Source organism: Engystomops pustulosus, chromosome 4, assembly GCF_040894005.1.
Source record: "Engystomops pustulosus chromosome 4, aEngPut4.maternal, whole genome shotgun sequence".
NCBI lineage: Eukaryota > Metazoa > Chordata > Amphibia > Anura > Leptodactylidae > Engystomops > Engystomops pustulosus.
This window is the reverse complement of record NC_092414.1, coordinates 150,414,204-150,436,273: the sequence shown is the minus strand read 5'-3', so window position 1 is coordinate 150,436,273 and position 22,070 is coordinate 150,414,204. Positions and strand designations below refer to the sequence as shown.

The 22,070-nt window shown below is 38.4% G+C and overlaps 1 protein-coding gene and 1 long non-coding RNA gene across 4 annotated transcripts in view; one reads left to right on the top strand and one right to left on the bottom strand.

Annotated features, from left to right (window-relative positions):
- The window catches only part of THSD4 (thrombospondin type 1 domain containing 4), a 450,024-nt gene that overhangs the window by 48,055 nt on the left and 379,899 nt on the right, over window positions 1-22,070 (bottom strand). The window lies entirely within an intron of this gene.
- Window positions 1-22,070, top strand: part of LOC140127412 (uncharacterized) — a 157,103-nt gene that overhangs the window by 604 nt on the left and 134,429 nt on the right. The window lies entirely within an intron of this gene.

Sequence of the window (22,070 nt, the reverse complement as noted above, 5' to 3'; positions counted from 1 at the left end):
TCACCCCCCCAAAAAAGGAAAATCTCCTCATCATTGAAAATATCAGTCTCCTTAGATTACAGACTTTTTTCGCTGGGTTGTAGCTCATATTTAAACATTTAAAATATACCTTGATTTATCTTATAATGGGTGAGAGCCCAAAAAAACATGAATATAAGCACAAAAAGTTACGTTGCCAGAGACTGATGAAAATAAATGGAAATCTTTGTAGCCAAAAAATCGCTCCTGTTAAAACTTTCCCAGCTGTTCCTCAGCTACAACTGCTGGGCACTTTGCAGTCTGAAGTAAGAAGAAAAGTGGCCTGGAAATGGTTTGACAGCAGTTAGCACACATCCCATTCACATAATACAGATTGCTGTCATTCTGTTATTTCAGTACAACACCTATCCAATGGTACAGGTATCAGTTGAACTAGGAAACCTTTATCAAAGAAAACTAGTAGGTTCTAGTACCACCCTGGTCTGCACAAAATCCTGTGTTACCAGTATTTATTGCCCCTACATGTTCTCTTTGTCCTTCTTTGTATTAAGGCTTATTCAGACAGACGTGTTCGCTGCACGTTCACAAAAAATGCAGACTGTATTGTATCCACATCCGTTTTTCTCTCATCTGTTTGTCATACTTTCTTTTTTTTTTAACAACCGCAAAAAAAAAACCAGGATATTTTTCTAATGTTTTTTTGCACAGCCCAGTTTATTGCCTAACAACATTTGTAGATTCATTGACTTCTATGAAGGACCTGGTAATGCCTGCCTCATTCACAAATACCTCCCTGTAGACATTACTTGGTGGAATTGGGAGCACTGAGTTGTCATTTAATAAGCAAAATGCAACTATCCACTTCATTCAACCAATTGCCAAGGCCCAGAGAAGTAACTGAAACAACAGGGGGTGAAATAAAGAAGGAATTTTTAACAAGTTTTAACATTATACAATCAAATCACATTGAGAAAAATGCAGGTGAGCGTTTGAGAGTGTTTTTTTTTATTTCACATGTGGATACATCGACGTTTCGGCTGACTCTATGCAGCCATTCTCAAGCAATGCTTGCAAGGTCTTGGAGTCAGACCCTATCGAGCTTACACCCACTTTGGATTTCAATCCGCTACCTCACTGTGCCGCCCTTCTCCGTCTGCTATTCAATCAAATCACATTGATATAAGACTCAAGACAAAATGGGACAGACATGACATAGGACACCAGTAACTTCCAAGTTTTTGAAAGGAACTAAAAAGCCAGTAGAGTTCCTAGGATTTCAAGGCAAAAAACTTTAATTTAATTAAAAAAATTTAATTTCTTTAATTGTTAACCAAATGTTGCTTCTTAACTTTCATTTTAATACTTTATATCCATTTAAGTAAAAAAAAGGATGATCACATCCAGGCCCCCTTCTATCTTTAATACCAATACTTGCTTATCAGTAATAAATGACTCCACTTTCCTTTATTTTAAAAAGTACTAAAATCTTACTGTAAAGCATAAGTTACTTAAATAAATGTAAAAAGAATGGTAAAATTGAATAATTGATAAATGCTAGAACGGAATACAAGGCCGAGTGAAGCAGAAAAATTTCCAGGCAAGTCACCAATTAATATAGAATATTCCACTCATGAATAAAGTAAGTCCTACACTATTTACATTAGTCTGCATAGGACATTAGTGGAACTGAACTGTAATATATGAGCTGCTAATCTGTGTGCGTATTACTAGACACAATCTATGTCTATATTTCCTCTAATCATATTCCCTAAAATCGGCCATAGACATAATATTATTCACACGTCTAATAAACACTCCATATCCTGTTTAAAGCTGATAGTTGATATGTATTTGTTAGCCGTCATTCTTATGTATCGTGTCGTGGGACTGTGTGTCTACAGGATTGCATTCTCAGCCTCAGTAATGTGATTTTATGGAACATTCTCACATTCTTTTTGACCAGTGATAGAAGCATTTATTGTATCAGCTGAACAACTGAACATTTTTACACAGTGAGGGTAGGAAACAACTAGAGTATCTGTGGATACTTCATGAGGGAACTTTAGAATGATGTCTGGATAATTTGTGATCTTATCATGATAGTGGCAAATAGGAGGAAACCAGAGTATGTGGGAAACAGCACTGTGCCTATTTTACTACTAACTACACCATTCTGTCGGGATGGATAGCTGAAAAGTATGGGATTTCATTTCACTTTTCAGGCATTTGTTTCAAAATGTCAATTTAGTGCATCCTTTCTTAAAACAGAGCAGATTTTGAAAAAAACTCTTTTGGTGGGGACTGTTATAGAACATGTCTTATAAAAATAATCTCTGTACAAGTGCCCTATTAGAGTATATAAGCAACATAGGCTCTAAGGCTCTTAATTAACTAAACCCATTGGGGGAGATTTGTCACTGGTGTCTTCTACACCAGTTTTCTAGCTTCTACTCATTTTCTATATTTCACAAAATAAGGAGTTAATCTGGCATACTAGGTCATCCACATATAAGGCCATGTGGATCTTGGGGACTACATGATGCATACCACGCTGATGTCCTAGGAAGTGCCTACCATTGCTGGAATAGGACCTGCCCTATCTTTTGTGGTGCAGGCATGTTCATGGCCAGATGATGCTCTTGCACCGTGAACATGTGCAATAGAAGGCAAAAGAGCCGTGAGTTAGCCACAGTTTGTCTGGATAGCCAATGGCCATTTGACATAGTGGTGTACATGATGCACTAGGCTGTGTCAATTGGAAATGTACTCTATATTGATGGTATAACATTTTTTTATTTTATTATTTTATGTGAAATACAACAGGAAGATGTAAAAAGTACATACCAACCTTATACCAAGGAAGATCAAAGGAAAACTGTTTCAGCCTTAATAAGGTAAATGGGTATGTATGCATTTTCTCACATATGCATCAGGAGCAGTGAGAACTTTATTAAGAGAATAGCACATTCAGAGTAACAAACAGAAGCTTTTGCAAATAATAAGTTATATCTACCAGTATGTATCTTTCTTCAGTTGCTACTTTCACTACAATATTAGTAAATATTTCTCAATTGAGGGGATTCTAAATGGTTGAGAAATAGATATGAGACAGAAAATCATCTTGCAGGCAAAATGAGTCTTAAAAACCATGTAAGTTCCAATAGAGATCATGGAAAGGAAATATGCAAGTACATTTTTCAGGATAGAATGAGAAAAAACATTGCCTCAGTGCTATCTTGTTAGGCAGCCCCCATCCTTCTTAAAAGGATGGGGGAACAGACTCCCAACTATGGACAATGCTGCATCTCATCAGTGTAGGGAATTAGTTTGCCTAGTTGAGAAGTCCTAGAAACAGATCAGGGAACCAACTATTCTTCTTTGCAGCCAGATCTTGTGCAGTGAGCTCTGCAGATTTTTGTGGCAGATAACTTTTAAAAAAGCATTAGCAAAGCGAGTGTATGAGCTTGGCGGCGAGTGTGCATTGATCTGAAGTGTGTGCAGTGTCTTAAGTGTGACTTACGTTTAAGGGAAGGAGTACTTTTTGGATCCAGCAACAAATAGATAAGTGCATCTACATTTTTTATTTCCTGATATTCATTGTGTGATTTTTATTGCAAGCAAGTAGATCTGAAGGTATTTTACTTGCATAATCTGTATATTGTGTGGGGGGTATAGGGAGGCATTCACCTTGCTTATCTAGACAGTATAGTCACAGGTGCTGCCTAATTAATAGTGGGGTGTGGCTATCTAATTAGCAGCCTTTATATACTTCTGTGGTCAGTTTGTTTGGTGGTTTGCAGCCAGATCTTGTGCAGTGAGCTCTGCAGATTTTTGTGGCAGATAACTTTTAAAAAAGCATTAGCAAAGCGAGTGTATGAGCTTGGCGGCGAGTGTGCATTGATCTGAAGTGTGTGCAGTGTCTTAAGTGTGACTTACGTTTAAGGGAAGGAGTACTTTTTGGATCCAGCAACAAATAGATAAGTGCATCTACATTTTTTATTTCCTGATATTCATTGTGTGATTTTTATTGCAAGCAAGTAGATCTGAAGGTATTTTACTTGCATAATCTGTATATTGTGTGGGGGGTATAGGGAGGCATTCACCTTGCTTATCTAGACAGTATAGTCACAGGTGCTGCCTAATTAATAGTGGGGTGTGGCTATCTAATTAGCAGCCTTTATATACTTCTGTGGTCAGTTTGTTTGGTGGTTTGCAGCCAGATCTTGTGCAGTGAGCTCTGCAGATTTTTGTGGCAGATAACTTTTAAAAAAGCATTAGCAAAGCGAGTGTATGAGCTTGGCGGCGAGTGTGCATTGATCTGAAGTGTGTGCAGTGTCTTAAGTGTGACTTACGTTTAAGGGAAGGAGTACTTTTTGGATCCAGCAACAAATAGATAAGTGCATCTACATTTTTTATTTCCTGATATTCATTGTGTTATTTTTATTGCAACCAAGTAGATCTGAAGGTATTTTACTTGCATAATCTGTATATTGTGTGGGGGGTATAGGGAGGCATTCACCTTGCTTATCTAGACAGTATAGTCACAGGTGCTGCCTAATTAATAGTGGGGTGTGGCTATCTAATTAGCAGCCTTTATATACTTCTGTGGTCAGTTTGTTTGGTGGTTTGCAGCCAGATCTTGTGCAGTGAGCTCTGCAGATTTTTGTGGCAGATAACTTTTAAAAAAGCATTAGCAAAGCGAGTGTATGAGCTTGGCGGCGAGTGTGCATTGATCTGAAGTGTGTGCAGTGTCTTAAGTGTGACTTACGTTTAAGGGAAGGAGTACTTTTTGGATCCAGCAACAAATAGATAAGTGCATCTACATTTTTTATTTCCTGATATTCATTGTGTGATTTTTATTGCAACCAAGTAGATCTGAAGGTATTTTACTTGCATAATCTGTATATTGTGTGGGGGGTATAGGGAGGCATTCACCTTGCTTATCTAGACAGTATAGTCACAGGTGCTGCCTAATTAATAGTGGGGTGTGGCTATCTAATTAGCAGCCTTTATATACTTCTGTGGTCAGTTTGTTTGGTGGTTTGCAGCCAGATCTTGTGCAGTGAGCTCTGCAGATTTTTGTGGCAGATAACTTTTAAAAAAGCATTAGCAAAGCGAGTGTATGAGCTTGGCGGCGAGTGTGCATTGATCTGAAGTGTGTGCAGTGTCTTAAGTGTGACTTACGTTTAAGGGAAGGAGTACTTTTTGGATCCAGCAACAAATAGATAAGTGCATCTACATTTTTTATTTCCTGATATTCATTGTGTTATTTTTATTGCAACCAAGTAGATCTGAAGGTATTTTACTTGCATAATCTGTATATTGTGTGGGGGGTATAGGGAGGCATTCACCTTGCTTATCTAGACAGTATAGTCACAGGTGCTGCCTAATTAATAGTGGGGTGTGGCTATCTAATTAGCAGCCTTTATATACTTCTGTGGTCAGTTTGTTTGGTGGTTTGCAGCCAGATCTTGTGCAGTGAGCTCTGCAGATTTTTGTGGCAGATAACTTTTAAAAAAGCATTAGCAAAGCGAGTGTATGAGCTTGGCGGCGAGTGTGCATTGATCTGAAGTGTGTGCAGTGTCTTAAGTGTGACTTACGTTTAAGGGAAGGAGTACTTTTTGGATCCAGCAACAAATAGATAAGTGCATCTACATTTTTTATTTCCTGATATTCATTGTGTGATTTTTATTGCAACCAAGTAGATCTGAAGGTATTTTACTTGCATAATCTGTATATTGTGTGGGGGGTATAGGGAGGCATTCACCTTGCTTATCTAGACAGTATAGTCACAGGTGCTGCCTAATTAATAGTGGGGTGTGGCTATCTAATTAGCAGCCTTTATATACTTCTGTGGTCAGTTTGTTTGGTGGTTTGCAGCCAGATCTTGTGCAGTGAGCTCTGCAGATTTTTGTGGCAGATAACTTTTAAAAAAGCATTAGCAAAGCGAGTGTATGAGCTTGGCGGCGAGTGTGCATTGATCTGAAGTGTGTGCAGTGTCTTAAGTGTGACTTACGTTTAAGGGAAGGAGTACTTTTTGGATCCAGCAACAAATAGATAAGTGCATCTACATTTTTTATTTCCTGATATTCATTGTGTGATTTTTATTGCAACCAAGTAGATCTGAAGGTATTTTACTTGCATAATCTGTATATTGTGTGGGGGGTATAGGGAGGCATTCACCTTGCTCATCTAGACAGTATAGTCACAGGTGCTGCCTAATTAATAGTGGGGTGTGGCTATCTAATTAGCAGCCTTTATATACTTCTGTGGTCAGTTTGTTTGGTGGTTTGCAGCCAGATCTTGTGCAGTGAGCTCTGCAGATTTTTGTGGCAGATAACTTTTAAAAAAGCATTAGCAAAGCGAGTGTATGAGCTTGGCGGCGAGTGTGCATTGATCTGAAGTGTGTGCAGTGTCTTAAGTGTGACTTACGTTTAAGGGAAGGAGTACTTTTTGGATCCAGCAACAAATAGATAAGTGCATCTACATTTTTTATTTCCTGATATTCATTGTGTGATTTTTATTGCAACCAAGTAGATCTGAAGGTATTTTACTTGCATAATCTGTATATTGTGTGGGGGGTATAGGGAGGCATTCACCTTGCTCATCTAGACAGTATAGTCACAGGTGCTGCCTAATTAATAGTGGGGTGTGGCTATCTAATTAGCAGCCTTTATATACTTCTGTGGTCAGTTTGTTTGGTGGTTTGCAGCCAGATCTTGTGCAGTGAGCTCTGCAGATTTTTGTGGCAGATAACTTTTAAAAAAGCATTAGCAAAGCGAGTGTATGAGCTTGGCGGTGAGTGTGCATTGATCTGAAGTGTGTGCAGTGTCTTAAGTGTGACTTACGTTTAAGGGAAGGAGTACTTTTTGGATCCAGCAACAAATAGATAAGTGCATCTACATTTTTTATTTCCTGATATTCATTGTGTTATTTTTATTGCAACCAAGTAGATCTGAAGGTATTTTACTTGCATAATCTGTATATTGTGTGGGGGGTATAGGGAGGCATTCACCTTGCTTATCTAGACAGTATAGTCACAGGTGCTGCCTAATTAATAGTGGGGTGTGGCTATCTAATTAGCAGCCTTTATATACTTCTGTGGTCAGTTTGTTTGGTGGTTTGCAGCCAGATCTTGTGCAGTGAGCTCTGCAGATTTTTGTGGCAGATAACTTTTAAAAAAGCATTAGCAAAGCGAGTGTATGAGCTTGGCGGCGAGTGTGCATTGATCTGAAGTGTGTGCAGTGTCTTAAGTGTGACTTACGTTTAAGGGAAGGAGTACTTTTTGGATCCAGCAACAAATAGATAAGTGCATCTACATTTTTTATTTCCTGATATTCATTGTGTGATTTTTATTGCAACCAAGTAGATCTGAAGGTATTTTACTTGCATAATCTGTATATTGTGTGGGGGGTATAGGGAGGCATTCACCTTGCTCATCTAGACAGTATAGTCACAGGTGCTGCCTAATTAATAGTGGGGTGTGGCTATCTAATTAGCAGCCTTTATATACTTCTGTGGTCAGTTTGTTTGGTGGTTTGCAGCCAGATCTTGTGCAGTGAGCTCTGCAGATTTTTGTGGCAGATAACTTTTAAAAAAGCATTAGCAAAGCGAGTGTATGAGCTTGGCGGCAAGTGTGCATTGATCTAAAGTGTGTGCAGTGTCTTAAGTGTGACTTACGTTTAAGGGAAGGAGTACTTTTTGGATCCAGCAACAAATAGATAAGTGCATCTACATTTTTTATTTCCTGATATTCATTGTGTGATTTTTATTGCAAGCAAGTAGATCTGAAGGTATTTTACTTGCATAATCTGTATATTGTGTGGGGGGTATAGGGAGGCATTCACCTTGCTTATCTAGACAGTATAGTCACAGGTGCTGCCTAATTAATAGTGGGGTGTGGCTATCTAATTAGCAGCCTTTATATACTTCTGTGGTCAGTTTGTTTGGTGGTTTGCAGCCAGATCTTGTGCAGTGAGCTCTGCAGATTTTTGTGGCAGATAACTTTTAAAAAAGCATTAGCAAAGCGAGTGTATGAGCTTGGCGGCGAGTGTGCATTGATCTGAAGTGTATGCAGTGTCTTAAGTGTGACTTACGTTTAAGGGAAGGAGTACTTTTTGGATCCAGCAACAAATAGATAAGTGCATCTACATTTTTTATTTCCTGATATTCATTGTGTGATTTTTATTGCAACCAAGTAGATCTGAAGGTATTTTACTTGCATAATCTGTATATTGTGTGGGGGGTATAGGGAGGCATTCACCTTGCTTATCTACACAGTATAGTCACAGGTGCTGCCTAATTAATAGTGGGGTGTGGCTATCTAATTAGCAGCCTTTATATACTTCTGTGGTCAGTTTGTTTGGTGGTTTGCAGCCAGATCTTGTGCAGTGAGCTCTGCAGATTTTTGTGGCAGATAACTTTTAAAAAAGCATTAGCAAAGCGAGTGTATGAGCTTGGCGGCGAGTGTGCATTGATCTGAAGTGTTTGCAGTGTCTTAAGTGTGACTTACGTTTAAGGGAAGGAGTACTTTTTGGATCCAGCAACAAATAGATAAGTGCATCTACATTTTTTATTTCCTGATATACATTGTGTGATTTTTATTGCAACCAAGTAGATCTGAAGGTATTTTACTTGCATAATCTGTATATTGTGTGGGGGGTATAGGGAGGCTTTCACCTTGCTTATCTAGACAGTATAGTCACAGGTGCTGCCTAATTAATAGTGGGGTGTGGCTATCTAATTAGCAGCCTTTATATACTTCTGTGGTCAGTTTGTTTGGTGGTTTGCAGCCAGATCTTGTGCAGTGAGCTCTGCAGATTTTTGTGGCAGATAACTTTTAAAAAAGCATTAGCAAAGCGAGTGTATGAGCTTGGCGGCGAGTGTGCATTGATCTGAAGTGTGTGCAGTGTCTTCAGTGTGACTTACGTTTAAGGGACTTAAGTTTGAGGGGCTTTAGCAGGTAACTTCTGTGTTTTGTGTTACTCTGACTGTAAATTCTTCTTTCTGTGCATAATTCTATTGTAATCCCCATTAGAATAATGGACTCCATAAGTGGCATTGCTACACGGTGTACATCCTGTGCCATGTATGCTTTCCTTGAACAGCCGTTCGAGGGGGAATACTGCTGTGTGGGGTGTGTGAAAATTGCTCATCTGGAAGCCCAGATTCTGGATCTAAATGAGCAAGTTTCAAGGCTAGCGGCAATTGATAATATGGAACGAAGTTTGCTGCTCCTGGAGCACAAACTCTCTGGGGAAGATGGTTGTGGGGAGAGAAGTATGGAGGCGCAGAATGAGGGGGCAGCAAGTTGGGTAACATGTAGAAGGCGGGGTAGAGGGAAGAGTTGTAGAGAGTCTAGTCCTGATCTGGTGCACCCCAATAAGTTTGCCAGGCTGGCGGATGAGGGGGATATCAGCTCTGGGGTAGCAATGCTGCAGAAAGATGTGGCCGCTAGCAACCAGGGGAATGTGTGCTCCAGTAAGAAGGGTAATGGGAGCACAGGCAAGGTCAGACAGGTGCTGGTAGTGGGAGATTCCATTATTAGGGGAACACACAGGGCAATCTGTCACAAAGACCGTGCATACCGAACAGTGTATAGGTAATTTTCTCCGAAATACTGCCTGTACCACGTGCCACACCAGAAAGGCAGCGGGAGATCAAGGAGGTAAATAAGTGGCTCAAAAGTTGGTGTAGGAAGGAGGGGTTTGGGTTCATGGAGAACTGGGCTGACTTTTCTGTGGGCTACAGGCTCTACAGTAGGGATGGGCTGCACCTCAATGGGGAGGGGGCTGCTGTTTTAGGGGAAAAAATGGCTAGAAGGTTGGAGGAGTGTTTAAACTAGAGACCTGGGGGGAGGGCAACTACACTTGTGCAGGGCAACTAGACGGTGTACATAGAGAGCTGGGAAGAGCCATAGTCCATGGGGGAGGAAGGGGGGCTGGAATGAGATTGGGAAATAAGGACAAAAGGAATATGGACAGGGAAAACCATATAAAGTGTATGTACACAAATGCCAGAAGCCTCACAAACAAAATGGAGGAACTGGAACTCTTGATGTTGGAACGGAAATATGATATAGTGGGTATCAGCGAGACATGGCTGGACAGTAGCTATGACTGGGCTGTTACTATAGATGGTTATAGTCTTTTTAGAAAGGATCGTATAAATAAAAAAGGGGGAGGGGTTTGTTTATATGTGAATTCTTGCCTCAAGCCCGTCTTGCGAGATGACATCAGTAACGCAAATGTGGAGTCCCTATGGGTGGAGATAAGAGGAGGGAAAAATAAAAATAAAATATTACTAGGGGTTTGTTATAAGGCTCCAAATATAGTGGAGGCAGCAGAGGAAATGCTGATAAGTGAAATGGATGCGGCTTCAAAGCATGGTGAAGTACTTATCATGGGGGACTTCAATTACCCAGATATTGACTGGGGGGCAGAAACCTGCAGGTCCTTCAAAGGTAGCAGGTTCTTGTCAACAACAAAAGACAATTACCTGTCGCAACTAGTCCTGGAGCCAACAAGAGGGGGGGCACTGCTGGACCTTATCCTTACCAACAGACCTGATAGGGTATCAAAACTACAGGTTGGGGGGAACCTGGGGAATAGTGATCATAATATCATTGATTTTGTATTGCGCTTTACTAAGCATGTTAGTGAAGGGGCAACCAACACTCTAAACTTCAGGAGGGCAAATTTTCATCAACTAAGGGAAGACCTTAAAGGCATAGACTGGGATAATGCTCTCAAAGACAAAAGCCCCCCCCAAAAAATGGGACTTTTTCTCATATATTCTGAAAAAGTCCTGTGAGAAACACATACCTTATGGGAAAAAGCATAAAAGGAACAAGAAAAAGCCTATGTGGCTAACTAGTCTTGTAAGGAAAGCAATAAGCGAGAAAGATAAAGCGTTTAAGGTGCTAAAACGTGAAGGTAGCGATGAGGCATTACAGGATTATAGAGAGAAAAATAAATCCTGTAAAAAGCAGATAAAGGCCGCAAAAATAGAGACTGAGAGAAATATTGCCAGGGAGAGCAAAAATAATCCCAAATTATTTTTCAAGTATATAAATGATAAGAAACTAAAAACAGAGAGTGTGGGTCCCCTTAGAAATAACATGGGGGTCATGGTGGAAGGAGATGAGGAAAGGGCCAATCTACTGAATGTCGCCTTCTCAACTGTCTTTACCCAGGAAAATCCCCTGGTGGAAGACACAATGAGGAATAATGTAAATTCTTTTTATAATGTCAACAGTTTAACCCAGGAAGAGGTACGGCGCCGCCTCGCAACCACTAAGATAGATAAATCACCTGGGCCAGATGGCATACACCCCCGGGTTCTGCATGAATTATGTACGGTGATAGACAGACCGTTATTTTTTATATTTGAAGATTCACTGAGGACTGGTTATGTTCCACAGGAATGGCGCATAGCAAATGTGGTACCAATATACAAAAAAGGATCAAATAGCGATCCTGGAAACTACAGACCCGTAAGTCTAACTGCTGTGGTGGGGAAAATATTTGAGGGGTTTATTAGAGATGCTATCCTGGAGTATCTCACTGTGCACAACCTTATAACCCAGCGTCAGCATGGGTTTATGAGAGATCGGTCCTGTCAGACTAATCTGATTGGTTTCTACGAGGAGGTAAGTTCAAGACTGGATCTGGGGGACGCTGTGGATGTTGTATATCTGGACTTTTCAAAGGCATTTGACACCGTGCCACATAAAAGGTTGGTATATAAAATGAGACTGCTGGGAATAGGAGAAAATCTGTGTATCTGGGTAAGTAATTGGCTTAATGATAGAAAACAGAGGGTGGTCATTAATGGCACATTCTCAGATTGGGTTGATGTTACCAGTGGAGTGCCACAGGGGTCAGTATTGGGGCCACTTCTTTTTAATATTTTTATTAATGACCTTGTAGTGGGTTTACACAGTCAAGTTTCAATATTTGCAGATGATACTAAGCTGTGTAAAGTAATAAATACTGAGGTCGATAGTTTAGCATTACAGAGGGATTTGTGGAAGCTTGAGGGATGGGCAGAGAAATGGTTGATGAGGTTTAATGTAGATAAATGTAAAGTTATGCACTTGGGCCATGGAAACAAAAAGTATAATTATGTTCTAAACGGTCAATTACTTAGTAAAACTGAAGCTGAAAAGGACTTGGGCGTATTGGTGGATGGTAAACTTAATTTTAGTGACCAGAGCCAGGCGGCTGCTGCTAAAGCAAATAAAATAATGGGATGTATCAAGAGAGGAATAGATTCTCATGATAAAGACATAGTTCTGCCCTTATACAAATCCCTGGTCAGACCACACATGGAATATTGTGTACAGTTTTGGGCACCAGTATATAAAAAGGATATAGTAGAGCTGGAACGGGTGCAGAGGAGAGCAACCAGGATTATTAGGGGAATGGGGGGACTAGAATACAATGACAGATTACAAAATTTGGGATTATTCAGTTTAGAAAAAAGACGACTGAGGGGAGACCTCATTACAATGTACAAATACCTGAACGGACAGTACAAGGATCTCTCCAAAGATCTTTTTATACCTAGGCCTGTGACCAGGACAAGGGGGCATCCTCTACGCCTAGAGGAGAGGCGATTCTACCATCACCATAGACAAAGGTTCTTTACTGTAAGAGCAGTGAGACTATGGAACTCTCTGCCGCAGGAGGTTGTTATGGCCGACTCTATGTACATGTTCAAGAGAGGCCTGGATGACTTTCTGGAGAGAAAAAATATCACGGGTTATGGGGATAAAACATTTATTTAATTCTTGAAGGTTGGACTTGATGGACTTGCGTCTCCTTCCAGCCTTATATACTATGATACTATGATCTTTTAGGGAATTTATATGTATTAAGTTTACTTAATCTAATAAGTATGAGCAGCTTCCAACATATTTTATATGAGAAAAACAGAAGTTATTCTATAATTGTTTGTGAATTTCGCACCACATTTAAGTAAGGTCTTTACTTTTTCCTCTAACCTATTATGTTCATCAAGAACAATCCAACATAATGTTACATTTCAAAGGTTTTATTTAGTTTTGAGTGGATACAGGTATGTGGTAATTATATTAACTTTTGCTGGTTTACCAACGCTCGGTATTATACAATTAGAGAGAAATTATATGCTGTTGAATGTATTTCGAAGCAAAATGGCAGTTACCTCAGGTGTTAAAAAAAGGCAGAATGCCAGGCGCAGAGCACCTGCAGCATCTGGTAGCAGTGGTTGTACTACACTGCATATTATTATACCTTCACTCCCTTCAAATGTTACTGTAACTGATGCTTAATTAGGCAAATGAAGACTGGAACACAGGCAACAAGTACATAAGAGACTGTCTTAATCTCTTATGTAGTTACTGAAAACACTTCTCACAATGTGATTATGTAAATAGCGATTTAAGCGAAAAGAGCTTTACAAAATAAATATTAATGTAAACTACATAAAGCAGAAAAGGTGCATTTATGTTGCACATTCGAGAGTTAAGGAAAGTGTGAAGGAAAAATATAAAAAATCTATTCTTTCATCCAAATAATAGAGGCTAAAAAAAGTAAGAAAGAACACATCTATGTATCAATTATCTCTTACTGGGTCATCACTTCTAAACTATAAGCAGTGTATAAAAAAAGTTGTCCATTCCTGTTAAGTGAATTGTGACACGTGACTGGAGAAGGGCTGTCAGTATCACAATTGCTGATACTTGGAAAAAAAAATGCCCTGCCAATTTGGCCAGACCAGCGTAGGCAGTGGATAGACAACTAATTAACGTTCCCTATCCGTAAAAAGGTTCAAACATGGAGACAATGACAAGACAGAGAGGGATCGTCGCCAAAACCAATAGGACAAAGCCATACAAAATGGGCAAGAATACAGGTAAAGGGTCAAGAAACCAAATGATATCACAGCTAGTGCACTAAGTACAAAGACTATAGAAGGCGATTGGGTCAGATTGGGTAAAACAAAACAGTGGGGAGAGGTTCTGTTAATCACAGTGGGTTAACTGTTAGTGAACCAGAGCAGAGTTTGCACAAGAAAGATGGGTTTGGTGCAATTCATTTAAGATTTCTAAACCAGAGTACTCTGCTTTCCAGAGTAGAAAAAAGCAGAATTAAGCAAACTGACTATCAGCGCCTCCTCAGCTATACTTTACGGACAGAAGGTGACAGGCACATATGTAACAGCCCCACTGTTTCAACATTTTTCCACCATATAGTCTAAAGGCATTAAAAAAAACTATATTACAGATGTGAGGGCTAGAAAAATGTAAATAGGTTTCTAAGATTTAAGCCAATAGCATGATATGTGATCTCCCATTTATTATGATCAAGCTTGAAGTCTACATTTATCACCAAAAATATTTTTTGTACGTTACAAACATAACTACAACCTCTGATATTTTGCAGCTGCAAAAACCATACCCTCATCACAGTGAGTGTACACATTACTAGGTAAAGGTTACATAAAACGTATATTAAACTGCCGTATAATAGGTTCAATGTGGAAGAGAAAATTAAAATTTAAGCGGTTAGATATGAATGAGAAATTAATAATTTAATTCAGTAGTTAAATTCCTTCATTAATGACTATTACATTAAAAGTCCAGGCCACAATCCTCATGAATGTTAACATTGTAAATTCAAAATTGCATCTAAATTCTAAAGGAAATTACACTACCATTTCAAAATTAGGTGTTTAATCTTAGCGGAAAAATTAATATTAATGTTGTAAGAATTTGGACTATGCACCACGGAGGTCTTGGAATCAAGTGCTTTATTCAGTAAAACTTCTTAGCAATTGCAGAAATAAAACTAATAAGTGAATTCAATTATAGTTAACATAAAATGAATTTAGCCTGCAATAAAAGTTTCCACATGAAGGTACAATAAATTAGCACTGAAGGCCTTGGAAAATTGTCATGTCAGGTTTTAAACAAATATAATTGTTAGATTATAGAAATAGAATTGTTTTTAATGTATCATAATCAATTGGGATAACTGTTTTGATGACACATTCCATAATCTATAACGAGCAGCGGAATAAATAAAAAGAAGCAGCACCTAACCAATCTTCTACAGCTGTGCCAATGCTTACCAGTTCAGGGATGGTCTTAACTCACTGGCACTGCCCACAATTATTATTATTTATTTATGGAGCACCAATAGTTCCGTGGTGCTGCACAATCAGTAAGGGGTTTACATACATTACGTTAACATAAAAACAAATGCAAGTTAAAAAAAATACAAGAGTACAGAGATCAGGAGACAAGTGGGAGAAGGACCCTGCCCTTGATAGGCTTACAATCTAAATGAGTCTTATCAGAACTGTAAGGGGGAGATTTATAACACCAAGCACATGACCTGTCATAGATTTTCAGCTATCACCTGTGCCAGTAGTCTAGAACAAGCTATATTAAATTTGGCTAGCCAGTACATGCAGGGTATAAAAGCCTAAAAAGTCACAAAATCTGTGACATGTACACAAGTCATGATAAATCACCACCAATGTAGCAATCTCAGTAAAAAAGTTATATTTCTCTCTTAAGGACAACTTAAAGAGGACCTGTCACCAGATTTTGACAACCCTGAGTAACAAGGATGCTGATAAAGGGTTACAAGTCCTCCCCATATCAGCTAAAATGTTTTTCTGATATGCAAATTAGCTTTTATGACTCATGTCTGGTGTTTGTGACTTTTCTCTCTTCCAGGCTGGCACCAAACCACTCTCCTTAGTCTGACTGACAGCTCTGTGTCTCTTCAAATCACTGTCCTGCCTCCTTGTACGTAGGGACCGTCTGCTAATATTAACTACAGACATATAAAGCTGTATTTACAGATGGGAGATATTGTGTAAATTTTTTACATAGTACCTTGTTATACATTCATGACATGTGACCAGAGACATCATCGCAGGTCTCTCAGTCTTCTAAGAATAGCAAATTGTACACCATGTATGCAATTACATGAAATCACCGCAGCCTCCATGGAGGATGGAAAGGAGTAGAAGTCCCTGGAGGCAACTGTGACTTCATGTGGTCAGATACATACATGGGATACTGTTTGTTATTATTAAAAGTCTAAAGTCACTCATGAACTATGACCAGAACTATGACCAGTAAGGAGGCATAAGCCATAGGGAGGAGTAGATGGGAGGGTACGGCTAAACAGGATCCGCCCCCTCTAAAGCCAAGGAATATAAGGTAAAAGGTGATTTATGTGGATGTGACCAAATAATTTTAAGCTAAAAGAAGGGTGTCAGTCAGTTAACAGAGCTCTATTGGAACCTGTCACTGGCTGTATATGTGCAAATGTGGTGACAAGTTCCCTTTAAAGATATTTATAAGTTTTATCATTCATAGGGAAATGGCTAAATTGACCTACTCACTAAATATAACCTCAACATTCACTCAAAGAGAACCTGTTAGTAGGTATGAGAGATTTATCCTCAGTTTGAAAGTGTACTTAGACATATAAGGCCATTTTTATTTCATAAAGCAATATAACACATGAAAAACTTTGGTTTCCTATCCTGTTATTTCATCCTCTCTTCCTCAGCAGTTATCAGTGGATCTGGTGTGCAATACAGATAAGTTTATATATAAGCAGTGATATATATAGGGAAGGAGGAAAAATAATAAAACTTATAAATTATTTTACCTAGGTAACAAATATTTTAAATTTTAAATTTCTGAAAGTAATTTTTTTTATAGTTTAGCTATACATTAAATTATGGAAATTCAAAATTCATATAACTCTTTAGTTACTGTTCTCTAGTACAATTATGATGTATAATATGATTTTCACCAATAAGAGTAGTAAATAATGTATAGTAAATAAACCTTAATTGTTAAACCTATCAGCGTTTATAAAAGTGAATACCAAATTTAGCAATTTCTTCCAGAACTAAACTGAAAATATGAACTCTACTTATTTCTGAGGACAATAAGAGCCACCGCACCTCTCCTTTATGTACTCTATGATAGCATGTGCCAAGATTTCCTGCAGGAGCAGCCAGGCTGATAGGAGGCAATTAAACTATCCAGGAAAAAAGAGATGGTTGAAGTTAAGGAGAAACTGCTTGTGGCTTCTGAACTGCAGCTTGAGAAATGTGGCTTTACAAGATAAATGTAACTTTGTTCTGTGTTTTTCATGGCAGATGTGTTTCATTCTTTTAACATTTTTCATTCCAATAGAGACTTACATCATAGATATAAATCTTTGTCTTAAGCTTAAAATAATATTCATTACATTCACATTCTCTCCAGCACTTGGCATGGACCACTGGAAACTGCACTAGTAACATTTATTCAGTAATCTGTAATTGGGCTCCTGGGTCAAGGCAGTTAAAGGCATCTTCAAGGGCAATAACATAACAGACCACAACTGAAAAGATCATTATATTATTTACTCAGTATTAGTATTATTAGAGGTAGTAAGAGATCCACAAGACCATAGACTACTGTCCACTTATAATCTGATGCAGTTTATATGTTGTGGTTCATACACTGGCTAAGACCAGACACATATCAACATACTTTGCAAGGATTATAGGAAATAATGTGTACATTTCATCAGGAAAAATGTTGTTTGACACTTTTATTTTTGATGTTGTAACCCTATATACCTAGATCTATTGTCGGTTAGGAGAACTGCCATTTGGGGAAAACTGACTCTTCTTGCTTCCCATCCAAACAAAAAATAACTGGTGGATAGTTGTCCATCAATTAACCAGACTAAATGCTCGTTAGATAAAATTTGCTGTTTACTCTGTTGCTAAAGCACTAAATTTTGCTAAGATATCCTAACCCTTTCATTTCTGTTCTTGGTCATAGCTGCAGTATTCCAATGAATTGATATTCACTAAACTCAGTCATGAAACAATGAGGGGGTTTCATTTTATCCAGAAACTTGAATAGAAATGTCTATTCAATACAGTGGTCTTTCACCACTATTGTGAAAACTATATCTTCAACTGTATCTTATGCTACTCATAAAACATTATTTGGTTCACACTACTCTTCAAACCTCCACTAAAAAAAAGAAAGAACAGAAGTATAATAAATCAGCTAAAAATCCTATTAACATCAACTTAAAGGGAACCTGTCACCAAGAATGTAATTTTAGCAGGTTGCAGGTTCGAATAGAATATGCTATGTTTATTTTAAAAATGCCTTGTTTAATTCACATTACATGGCTCCCTACTAGCAGCGTGTGGTGAGTCCCAAGGGAGGGGAGCCTGTGTGTGACTGTGTCAGTTTCCTCTCCACCACACTCACTCCATGCCCCCTTCCTATCATGGGCGTTAAGAAGGCAGGAGGGAGGGGGATGGTGTGGAGTAGAGAAGGAAATACAGGCACAAACAGGCTGCAATGGCCTGGTTATGTAAATCAAACTATTCTAAACTACTGAAATGCTTCAGAATGCTGACAAAAGGGTTTTTTTTAAAAAAAAAAAGCATAGCATAGGGTATTGCAACCTGTCAACATACTTGGTGACAGGTTTGCTTTAAATTGTATGTCATCTGTTATGTTCAGTTGGCTGGAGAAAAAGTATTGCAACCACCATCATTTTTTTCCATCAACACTTGTATAACAGATACTTTCTACACTGAACATAATGGATTACATACATTTTACATTCATGTAAATTTTTAACTGATACATTTAACCTCTGTTTTTTAAAGGAGGTTGGAACAGAAGTGTAGACTTAGCCTTTCAAAAATTTTCAGAAAACACTCTTGGGGCTAGTGGGCAGATGCAACAAAAAAAATGTATACCTACACTGCTCCAGCTCCTGAAATCTTACTATCTGCATCCAACCAGTGGCCTCAGTTATGTCAAACAAAGCCTGCTTCCTGTAAATCCTGGTGAGTGTGTGTTTGACTCTTCACTGTCACTTATTGTGTATATTAAAGTAGCAGGTAACTTTTATGAATTCGTACTATATACTAAGGGTCCCGCGGGCACATTTTCATCAGGTTTCCCGACTTTTTGGGATCGCGCCGGGGATTGTGTCGCACGCAATCGGATTGTATCGCAATCACGCAGGCTTTCACACGACACAAATGGGGGCGGGCCGTCAGATGATCAGACGGATTCAGACTAAGCGCGGGATTTAACATGCAAGCCAAGCATTTGCATGGGAAGAAGAAGGTGAACTTCAGCGGACCTGAGTGGGGAGCGACACTTGCAGGATATCGGGGGCAGGATCTACGTGGATCGCGGCACAGTGCATTATTGTCGGGGAACCATTAATGAGATTTTGCACCACAATTTCTTTCTGTGAAGAAAATAACATGCACTGCTGCTTTTTTCATCTGCAGTAAGTCCATTTTTTGCTGTGAATTTCTCTTGGATTTTCAGTACAGACATTGAAAATCTAAGCAAACAACCTATAAGAATTCTGCCTTCTGATACATGTGCACTTTTTTTTTTATCATGGGTTAAACACAGATTTTCATGCAGGTTTATTTTCTGTGTAGCGGACTCATTTATCTGTAACTTTTGTACATCATATATCATGTCCATAAGAAGGCCTCATAGATGTACTGAAATCCCTCATCATCTTTTGACTTCAATTCAAAACCTTTACACATTTTTGTGTCTGTTTTTGGAGTGGACCACATTTATAATCAGGAGAATACAATACAAACTTATATCGGCTTATGCAGATTAAAACACAGTCTATCTATCTCTATCATTGATCATACACCAGAGTACGGTAGTAGCTTTTTACTTCTCTGTACAGGTTTCCAAGTGTAAGCAACAAAGAATATGTGCATTACAATAAGCACAGTACTAAAAGCACACAATGAAATTAAATATTAATTTTCTCAGCTCAAGCAGTTAGAACTGTAAAATGTTTCACAGTGTGATAGATACCAAAAAATAAAATGCACAGAGACACCGCTGACAAAATGAAAGTAAATGCGGTACTCTAAATGAAAGGTGCAATTTCCATGTACCTCACAAATAACATAATTGCCTCTCAAATCAGTGTTTTTGCAAGCAAATTAAACTTTGCAAGCATAAACAGATTCTATAAAGAAAAAGTGAGATCAGCTTGGCTTTTCCAGTTTTTATGTATCAAAGAATTTATAAAGAGTCTCCAAACATAAGAAAAGTGCAGGAACATGTATTACAATATCAAAAGGGTGAATTATTTTAGCTGATAAATATATAGAAAAACCTTTAGGAACCCTATGTATTGGAACAACTGTTGCCCCATGATGCTTGTTTTGCTTTACAAGTCATCCACTGGTGAGGACCATAGTCACAAAAAAAGAAAAAGGCAGAATAGAGCCTGTCATGCAGGAGAGCAGATTTCCGATATAGCTCATCCATTTTTTTTTTAAATTGAAGATAACCCATCAGAAGAAATTGACCAAATACACATCTACCAGTACATTGTCAAGCAGCTTAACACTTTCCAAATTAGTTTCTTTCATGGCCCAGTTTGCTGACATCATCCAGAACATAAGAAAGATGTAAATTGGTTGTATATAGTTAGAGGAAGAGAGTTTAGCACCTCAGAATGCCTCACTCAATGCCTTTTTGTCCGGAATCATTATTCTCCTGAAGTCTGGTGCATGACATCAATAATATCATTTAAAGAGGAGGGGCCATTCTGATGCAGGAAGAGCTTGACTTCAGTGCTCCATGACTTTATACAAAAAATTTATATATTACTTCAATGTTGATTTTCTGGATAGTGCCACCAGAGTGCACCATGAAAGAAACATCTGGAAAGTGTTTCTCTGTTTTATAACATGCTGATAGTGATTTATTATGTCAATTTCTGCAGACAGGAGGACAAAGTTAAAGGGAACCTTTATGTAATTTGCCTTAATTTTTTTCATGGACATCTTACAATATAAAAGCATCTATCAACTGCTCACCACTACTTACTAGTCTCAGAACCTAGTTCAAGTGCATCATGGTGATATCTCTGTCCTACAAGTGTTGGTGATTAAGGAGCTTTATGAATGAATTAGATAAGTTGAAAGACTATTAAATAGTTGTTCATAAGACGCCTAGAAAATGTGGTTTAAATGTCATGAATGGCTTACTTTCCTTAGATATTCTCCTATAAACTTGTGGTGAATAATTTTCCTTATATAGATATCATATACTAACCTTATATGATATTGATGACTAATCTGAATGATGGGTGTTTGATTACTTAGTTCCAGGTATCCCCTTTAATTCAATTTTCCTGGAGCAAAAACACTAAGGGAAAATAGCTTAAAGATAAGTATGTGACTTGGATTTGAAATGTTAGTTTGACTTCAACAAAGATTAAGGGTGAATTCAAATGTTTGGAAATAAAGGTCGTGAGTTAGCCACAATGGCGGCAGCTAGCTCATGTGCGACGTAAATATGAGTTGTGCACGGACACCGCTCAGGGATTGCATTGTGTGTGAGCTGTGTGGCCGCTCCACAAAAGATAGGGCAGGGCCTAGTCCTACCCTGATTTCCGGTGCTGTACTCAGCTCGCTATAGAGAGAGATAGACACCATTTCCCTCACCTTCCCCTCTGTTCCCAGCTTGTAGCTCACAGCTGCAGATGTGTACATGTAGACATGTACATACTGACAGAAAATCTGGCCCAAAATCGAAAGGTGAATAGCCCCTAAAAAGTATGTGTCCTTTATCATTACTAACTAATAATTAATTATATACTACTGTGTGTTGAAGTCTTAAAGTTAAACTTGAAACTTTAAAATCACAGAAAGTTGGTAGTAAAGAGTATCCATAGTAAAGCGTCCATACACACAGATATGTATCATGTAAAAGCCTGCATTACTCACATAGACACAGGTGAGTTAATTTATGTTTAAATACTTAACCTTTGCTCCAAACAAGTTATCCTGAAATCCATTTACCGTCTAACATTTTTACTTGGCTCTGTTTTAGCGATAATACTAAGTCTTAGCACAGAGTTGCTTTTCTTACAGTCTGATATGTTATTTGCTAAAGCATCAGGTGCTGGTTTAAATCTAACATCTTAGTTCCTTACATTGACTAGGCAAAAATGGGAAAGTTATACCAATCTTGTCTAGGATTTAGA